Source organism: Eulemur rufifrons, chromosome 7 (assembly GCF_041146395.1).
Source record: "Eulemur rufifrons isolate Redbay chromosome 7, OSU_ERuf_1, whole genome shotgun sequence".
Classification (NCBI taxonomy): Eukaryota; Metazoa; Chordata; class Mammalia; order Primates; family Lemuridae; genus Eulemur; species Eulemur rufifrons.
This window is the reverse complement of record NC_090989.1, coordinates 17,398,795-17,407,978: the sequence shown is the minus strand read 5'-3', so window position 1 is coordinate 17,407,978 and position 9,184 is coordinate 17,398,795. Positions and strand designations below refer to the sequence as shown.

General features: G+C 33.8%; 1 pseudogene; it reads right to left on the bottom strand.

The window, feature by feature from the left end:
* Positions 1-4,975: 4,975 nt before the first annotated feature.
* On the bottom strand, positions 4,976-5,527 carry LOC138386155 (small acidic protein pseudogene; annotated as a pseudogene).
* Positions 5,528-9,184: the final 3,657 nt, after the last annotated feature.

The window sequence follows — 9,184 nt, the reverse complement described above, 5'->3', positions numbered from 1 at the left end:
AAGGCATCCCTTTCCTATTGCTTTGATTCAAAATGCGAAGGAGACCCCACAGGTACTCTCTTCCACTAAACTGTCTGCTACCCTCATCTCTAGCCCTTCTTCTCCATGTTTTAGGAAGTTGCTGCAGTTCTGCCAGGATTTCCTCTAGGTATGTTCTTACTGCTTTACTTTCTTGGGAAAGGGAGTTATGAGTTAGCTCTTGGGAAAATCTTTTATTCTAGCCACATCTGGATTATTTCTGTTAGAAATTCCACTAATTTCATAGCATGTCCTTGGTATACTTCTGCCATCTCTGATGCTGATGTAGATTTTCTCATATTTTTACATTCTTTTGACCCTTTTATATAGGTTCTTTCAGTTGAATATTGGTATGAATATTTTAGTTGTGGTCATTTCCAGATGTACTCTTTACACAGAGGTTTTTTCCATTATCATTTCTTTGGAAATTTAGAATTCAGCATTAATATTTTCAAGTTAACAAAGAATGAAGGCAAAAGAGATAAGACATTAGTTAGATACTTTGTAATTTCAAATTCTGGAGTAATATCCTTGTTCCAAAATACCATTATGTTACAGATTCCTGACTCTGGTTGAATCTGAGCAATACATTTGAGAAGGGATTACCCAGAGTTTCTTCCTTTGCCATAACATGTTTTGCATGTGGCATATGATATTATTTTGTACTATTAGACTTTAGAAAGTTGACAAGAATTTTGATAAGGAAGGATCAAAAAGCTTCAGTTTAAGAATTCTACTTTAATAGGTTTGATGTATACAAGAATGAAGAGTCACAACTTTCACTTAGATCATTAGAAAATAGGCAAAATTTAGATAATAGAAAAAACTATAAAATCAAGTTGATCCTTTTTTATTAGCAATATAATCTGTGCTTTCTAATAATAGCCTTGGGATTCAAAATGTTAAATTAATGTGAATAATCTTGACCTTTTTCCAACTCTCCACAATTAGGAAACGATCAAAATCCTCTCTATCTCTACAGCATCCCCTATCTACTTCCGAGAGACTCATGTTTTCTCAGCCTCTGCAAAAATTGTGTCTTCTATGGTCTATCAAAATGCACAAGGGGCTTCACTGATGGCCTGAGTGCCCATTGTTGAGTTACTTCCGATGGCTGCTATGCTACTGTTTCCTACAGCAGCTAAAGCTATGGTCACCCTCCAAGGCCAAAAGAGATGTCAAATGATAGCAGTGTCCAGTATTGACTGGTGCTCCTTGTAGTGCTAATAAAATTGGCATCAGCCATGCTTGTGATGATGTTGTTTCCTTCTGTCCTTATTGTACATGTTTGCAGCATGCCAAGGCCTCTGTTTCAAAGCAGGAGAAATTTCTTCCCACCATCCTCATAGTCATGCTGCTCCAGAGAGAGGGCACCTTTGTACCTCTGTTGCATTGTGTACTTGTGTATGAGTATTTATTCAGTTTTTGCTTCTATCCCATTTCTGTTAGAGCTTGGCTAGTCATCTGAGGGATGGAACTGAGCCAGAAGAAAATGTGAATTGTCTATGACATTTGTGTTAATGGTCTCTTTAGTTAGATTGTTATTCCCAGGAAGATTCCTCTGGCCCTGTGATGACCTCACTCACCAGTATTCCAGGCAGATCAAGATATATTTAAATTCCAGTAGTAACCACAATTTAGACTCAAGCCGTTAATTACCCCATCCCATTACATGCATATTACTTTTAAAATTAAAATTCTGTTCTTCCTTCCAGAGTTGCAGACTGCAAAGCTTATTTTCAAGTCATTGAAATTTAAGTAGTTTAGTTTCTTGGACCCAAACTTCAACTCTTATTCCAGATGTCAAGGATTGCTAGATCACAATATTATTTGCATAAAGGCACATATATTTTATGATACACAACCTCACTCTATTCTATACATATTTAGAGCTAGCCTAGAAGAAATGGTTTTTAATATTGATTATATAGTTGATATGTTCTTGCCCATCAGTACAAAATATTGGACCAAGATGGTATTATTGTTTTTAAAGACTTTTAAAATGTGAGCTATAATACACCCCCACAAAGAAAAATTCAAATAAAATAGTGTGTATTCAAAAATTCATATACCTCTTAACCAATTACTAATAAATATATTTTATTGAAATATATGTAGAAAAATCTCACAAATCACAGTGAATATGCTAATGTAAACATGATTCCAGCCCTGAAACATAATGTTACCAGCATCCTTTATGTCCCCTTGAGACCTATTCCCTGGCCCAGCCCAGGATCTTCCCCAAAGGTAATTACTATTCTGATTTTTAATACCATAAATTAATTTTGAATATTTAAAAATGTTTTAAATAAAATTCCATTGACTTAGGACATATGTATAGAAAGTACACAAATCATAAACTTCACAAAGTACTGACTCTATAGAAAAAGCAACCCAGAGGTCTTCTCAGGCCTCCTTCCAGAAACTTTTTCCCCAACCAGAGGGTAACTACTATCTTTACTTCTCACACTATAATTTAATGTTGCCTGTTTTTGAATAGCATATAAATGTAATCATACTCTATCCCATCTTTTGTGCTTGTCTTCTTTTGCTCAATACTATGTTTGTGAGATTCATCCTTGTTGGTGAGTGTTGCAGCGATTCATTTGTTTTTCATTGCTTGATGGTACTTCATTCTATAAATATACCAAAATTCATAGATATTTGGATTGATGAACACTTGCATTGTTTCCAGTTTGGATTACTACAAAAAAGGCCTACAATGAACATTTAGGAAAGAAAGTAGGCACTTCAACAGTGTGGTGATGATAAATATTCTTGTATAGGTCTTTTGGTGGTCTTAAGTGCAAAATTCTGTTGGTAATAGACTGAGATGTATACTTTCTGGGTCACAAGGCACGCATTTGTTGAGTTTTAGTAGCTACTGCCAAACAATTTCCAAAGTGATTATACCAATTCACATTTCTAATGACAGGGTATTGTAATTTCTGTTGCTCCACATCCTAGCCAACACTTGGTATTGACAGTCTTTTTACTTTTGGTGAGCATAGTGTGTAGTTAATATGCATTCACTTGGTATTTGTGAGGCCAAGGAACTCTTTGTATGTTTATTGCTCATTTTAGAAGTCTCTGTTCAAGTCTTTTGCCCTTTTAATTTTTATTATATTCTTAATATCAATATTATTGATTTTTAAAGTTTTTCAAAAAATATATCCTAGATGGGTTATATCAGGTGGTTGTAGATATTAGAAATGTCTTTTTGCCATTTTGTGATTTGTGTTTTCACTCCATTATTGATGTCTTTTGATTAGCATATATTTTATTTTACTGTAGTCCATTTTTATTTTTTATTTTATTTTATTTTATTTTAGAAGAAGTTGTTTCTATTTACATTATCGGAACCAAGACTTAACAACCCAGCATATTTAAACAACGAACTGATGAAAATATTCACTTTTATAAAACATAATACTATTCTCTCTCTCTCTCTCTTCCATTCTTAAACATAAATCAGTCTTCACTTTCTACTTAAATTGCAATGAGCAACTCCACAAACTAGGTATTTGAAAATCAGTGAGCAAACTAAAATTGTTAAATCCAAACTTCTTTAAACCAAGTTATTTCTTAAACGTCACATATAGTTTCAACCACCCACTGACTCAATATTTTACTACAGAGAGTAGCACCTATTGTAAAACAATGTGAGAAACTAAAAAAACAAAAACAAAACTTGAGGGTTTGATGTGAAAAATATTGCAAGATGGAGTCTATCAACCAGAAACTACCTGTTCTGGTTGCTATACTCCTAATGCACTCTTAATTTCAAAACATAGGAATAATTTTTAAAAAATCCAACACAGCAAATACCTAAGTATCTAGATGTGTAACATTTCAGCTCACAGGCTTGACTCAAGACTTTGAATTTATTACTTAGAAAGATTAAGATTTTGGACCCAATCAATCAAAGATACTGCAGTTTGTGTTAATCAGCTGTACAAATCAACCATGTAACAGCAGTCAGATGATTCTAATCTCAGTCCAACAGAAGCAGCAATAAAATTAGAAAGTAATATTTCTTTTTAGTAATTAATCAATATAACAGCACTGGGATAAAATGAAGAGAATTTCTTATTTCAGCTTCCTGTTCAATAAACTTGTTCCTCATTTTTAGATGAGGATAAAGGTATCACAACCAAATATGGGAAATTGTTTTCTCTTTATTCAGACTTTCGGGACAAAACTAACTTTGGTCACATATTATCTAACAAAACAAAACAAAACCAGTTTTACATTTTTAAATAGATAGGACTAAATGACTACAGAATTAACTTCTTCTGTAAAAACTGGCCAAATTTTATCAAAAATCTAATAAAATGTAATTCAGATTATATAAAGACTGCTTGGGATCATAACATTCCAAATGTATGACAGTTGTTACTCCATCCTAATAGGTGTGAAAGTACTTGCTCTCATTTTGCTTTGGTCCAAAGAGAAGAGCTGAGTGAGAGGAAACTATCTAATCTTTTGCTAACATTAATTGTGATTGGCAGCAGAAATATCCATGATGAATAGTTCTATAACAAAGGATAATTAAAGAGTATTTCTCATGAACATATCACAGTATCAAATTTTTACAAGAGAAAAATATGAAGGAAGAAAAATGATAAAATAGCTACCACAAACAAAAAGAAGGGTCTCCCCCATAACTACATCCGAAGGGGTAAAAAGGTGTGATTAGAGGGTCGATGATGCTAATATGAAAGGAAGTTGAGTACTGTATTTATTTCTTATTTTATACAACTCTTACTCTTTACAAAAAGGTTATAATCATGCCCATAAAAGTGTAACCAATGGCATTTGAAAGCAAACACTCTTTGTAATTATTTAAAAGGGCCTTTTTAAAAATTATAATACAAAGGTCTGTGCTCTATAAGCAGTCCTCCACTGTGCATTATAACAATAAGGCTTACTTTTAAATACAAAGACTAAGTGGGAGTTATGAACCACTGGATTTAACAAACATCATTTTATTGTTGCTTTTTGCATCTTTTTTGTTTTTGGGATCCTCCACCTCATCAGGGTGCTCAGCAGCTTGGAGTTCTTCAGCAGATTCTTCTTTCTCTGACTCTGAATCACTTTCAGAGTCATCTGGACTTTCAGGATCAGGTGAATCATCATCATCATCGTCATCATGTCCAGCCACATCCCCTTCTCCATCATGATCTTCTACCTCACTGAAGCCAAGTCCACGATGTCGCCGATATCTTCCTGATAATTTACTGTCCATACTTTGCTGATATTGAGACTCCAGTTCTCCATTAATTTTCTTGTCCTCTTCCCCTGTTCGGAAGTGCGATGTTGATCTGTGATCTCCTATAACAAGACGACCAGTATGTTCTTTCTTTCCTGCACCCATCAGTCTCAAGAATTTTTGTTTTCTCTCTTCATTACCCACGTCTGGCGCCTCCCAATTGCTACATCCAAGATCCTGGTCTGGGGAGGCTGAACGCTTCGCCCCGTGGGGGTGAGACTCTCCGGCAGCGCTCATCGTTGTAGGGGTCCTGGCGAGAAATGCCAAACCCACTCCCCGTTCTCCTCCTCCGAGACACCAGCAGCCTCTGTAGTCCATTTTTATTAAACTTTAATGATTAGTGTTACCTTGGGAAGAAATCTTTGCCTGCCCCAAGGCCAAGAAAATATTTTAATCAGAAACTCTGCTGTTTTATTTTTTATACTGAGAGCTACAATCTATCTGGTTTTGATTTTTTGCATGTGGTATGGTAAGGAGCAGGGATCATTTCTTTCCATGTAGATATTCAATAGATTCAACACAATTTATTGAAAAGACAGTACTTCTCCCAGTGTTCTTCAATTTTTGTCTTTATCATATTCCAGTGTCATATCTGTGATTTGTTTTTAGATCTTTTCTAATTTACTTGCTTATTTGTATCTCACTCATGTTTTAGTTACTACAGATTCCAAAATGTTTTTTGTTAATTTGGCAGACCTAGAGACTCTTATTTTTTTAAGCTGTTGGAACTTTATTTATTTACTTATTTATTTAATTTGTTTAGGGAGTACAAGTTGAATTCCATTACGTGTATATATTGTATAGTGGTGGAGTCTGGGCTTTTGGTGTACCCATCACCCGGGTAGTGTGTATTGTACCCCATAGGTAAATTTTCATCCCTTATCCCTCTCATCCTCCCCTCTTATGAGTCTCCAATGTCCATTATACCACTGTCTGCCCTTGTATAGCCATAGTTTAGCTCCTACTTATATGTGAGAACATGCAGCATTTATCTTCTATTCCTGAATTACTTCACTTAGGATAATAGGCTCCAGTTCCATCTGAGTTGCTGCAAAAGACATTATTTTATTCTTTCTTACAACTGAATAGTACTTCAGGGTGTGCATATACATGACATTTTCTTTATCTACTAATCAGTTGATGCTCACTTAGGTTGATTTCATATCTTTGAGATTATAAATTCTGCTGCAACAAACATATAAGTATAGGTGTCTTTTTGATATAATAATTTCTTTTCCTTTGGATGGATCCCCAGCAGTGGGACTGAAGGATTGAATGGTAGATCTACTTTCAATTCTTTGGAAAATCTCCATATTGATCCCCATAGAGATTATACCAATTTACATTCTCACCAACAGTATGTAAGTGTTCCTTTTTCACTGCATCCATACCAACATCTATTGTTTTTTTAACTTTTTAATAATGGTCATTCTGACAGGGGTACAGTGGTATATCGTGGTTTTAATTCACATTTTCCTAATGATTAGTGATGTTGAGCATTTTTTCATATATTTATTGGCCATTGTATATCTTCTTTTAAAAAATGCCTGTTCATGTCATTTGTCCACTTTTTAATATGGTTGTTTTGTTTTGTTTTGTTTTCTTCCTGATTTGAGTTCCCTGTAGGTTCTGGATATTAGTCCTCTGTCAGATACATAATTTACAAATATTTTCTCCCATCCTGTAGGTTGTCAATTATTTCTTTTGCTGTGCAGAAACTTTTTAATTTAATTAATTCCATTTGTATACTTTTGTTTATTGTATTTGCTTTTGGGTCTTGGTCATAAATTCTTTGCCTAGGCCAATGTCCAGGATAGTTTCTCCTAGATTTTCTTTTAGAATTTTTATAGTTTCAGGTCTTACAGATAAGTCTTTAATCCATCTTGAGTTAATTTTTGTATATGGTAAGTGATCCCTAGATCCAGTTTCATTCTTCTGCATATGACTATCCAATTTTCCCAGCACCAGTTTTTGGATGCTGTGTCCTTTTCCCAGTGTATGCTTTCATCTGCCTTGTCGAAGATCAGTTGGTTGGAGGTACATGGTTTTATTTCTAGGTTCCCTAGATTAAAAAATCTTGATAATTGAGAGTGCTAGCCCCTCAGCTTTGTTCTTTTTTCCTTCAGGATTTTGTTGGATATTTTTAGTTGTTTTCAGTTCCCATATAAATTTTAAACAGATTTCTATTTTCCAGAAATTACCTGCTGGGATTTTGATCAGAATTGTACTGAATTATAAATCATTTGGTGAGAACTGCATTTTAAAAATATTTAGTCTTTCATTCCATGAACGGAATATGTCCATTTATTTAAGTTACCTTTAATTTTGTCAATATTAATTCACAGTTTTTTGTGACTATTTCTTACATACTTTAAAAGTATTTATTTCTAGCTACTTGTGGTTTTAATCATTAATAATATATTTTGAGTTTATTTTTAATTGTTCATTCCTTATACATATATATGTAAACACTTTCTCCATATTGATCTTATAGCCAGTGATTTTAATAAATCCCTTTGTTAATTCAAATAGGTTATCTGTAGTTTATGTTGGATTTTCTACATATGCAATACTTTATCATGGCCAAAAGTAGAAGTCCCTTCCCTTCCCATCATTTCTGAAGAGGTTTGTTTTTATTTTATTTTATTTTTGCCATAAAATTTTGATTTAAAATGATTTTTGTGCAATTAGAAGGTGGCATTACTTTGTCTTCTGGCTTCCATTCTTAATTTTAAGAAGTCATCTGTCAGTCTTGATTGCTCTTTTGATATCAAGATGCCTTCCTCCCCCCATCCCCCAACACCCTGGCTGCTTTTAAAATTCATTATTTACTTTAATTCACTGCACTTTTACTATGAGGTCTTTAGGGTGCCATTTTCTTTACATTTATTCTACTTAAGGTTCATAGAACTAGTCACATTGTGTGGCTTGATAATTTTATGAATTTTGGAATATTCTTGGCTGTTATCTCTTCTCCAATTCCCGTTTACTCTTTTTCTGAGATACTAATCTCCATATATAGTTGACCTTTCCTTTGTGTTTCATATATCTTTTATGTTCTTGTATTGTGTGTTTTCCACTCATTTTCTCTCTGTACCTTAGTATAGATATTTCTTTTTGCCAACTTTCCACTTTATTTCATGAATTGGCAATGTCTAATTTGCTCTGAAATTTTTCTAATAAGTTGCTAATGTCAGTCATTGTATTTTTCATTTTTATGATTTCCTTTTTATTTAGTACCTTATACAGTTTTCTGAAATTCTCACTTGTGTCTTTTAACTTAGTAAGAATTTTTGTTGAATATAGAATTTTGCTTTGATATGATAGTTACCTTAAATAGTATATCATGTATAATAAAATAATAAGTTATTCTAAAATCCATATCTGATAATTACAAATCTGTATGTCCTGTGGTTCTAATTCTATTTTTTCTTGGTTCTCTGAAATATTTTATCTTTTTATAGGCCTAGTTACTTTTGATTGATGACAGATATTGTGCATTAAAAATGTAAACATTTCAGTCTGTGAAGCATTATTTACCTCTAGAGAGGATTTAATTATGTTACTGGCAGGCTGTCGAGTCATTGGTTGATTATTGTTATCTAATCAATCTAATTAGGATTTGAACAGGTTAGAATCTGGGCATCAGCCCTTACAGGTGCTGTTCTATTTCTGGTATGCACTTACTCCCAGACTGTAGCCTCTTGGTGTTCCAGCTAAAAGCCTTGGGTGTTTTCCTGAGTCCCTTTTCCTTAACAAGTCTAGGATTCTAATTTTAGTACCCCCACTCCTTTGAGGCTTCAAAATCACCCTCTGCTCAGTTTTTCAATCCCTCATCTGCAATTTAAGAAAGGTAAATGCTTGAGGGGCAAAGGAGCACTAAATATCAGGCAC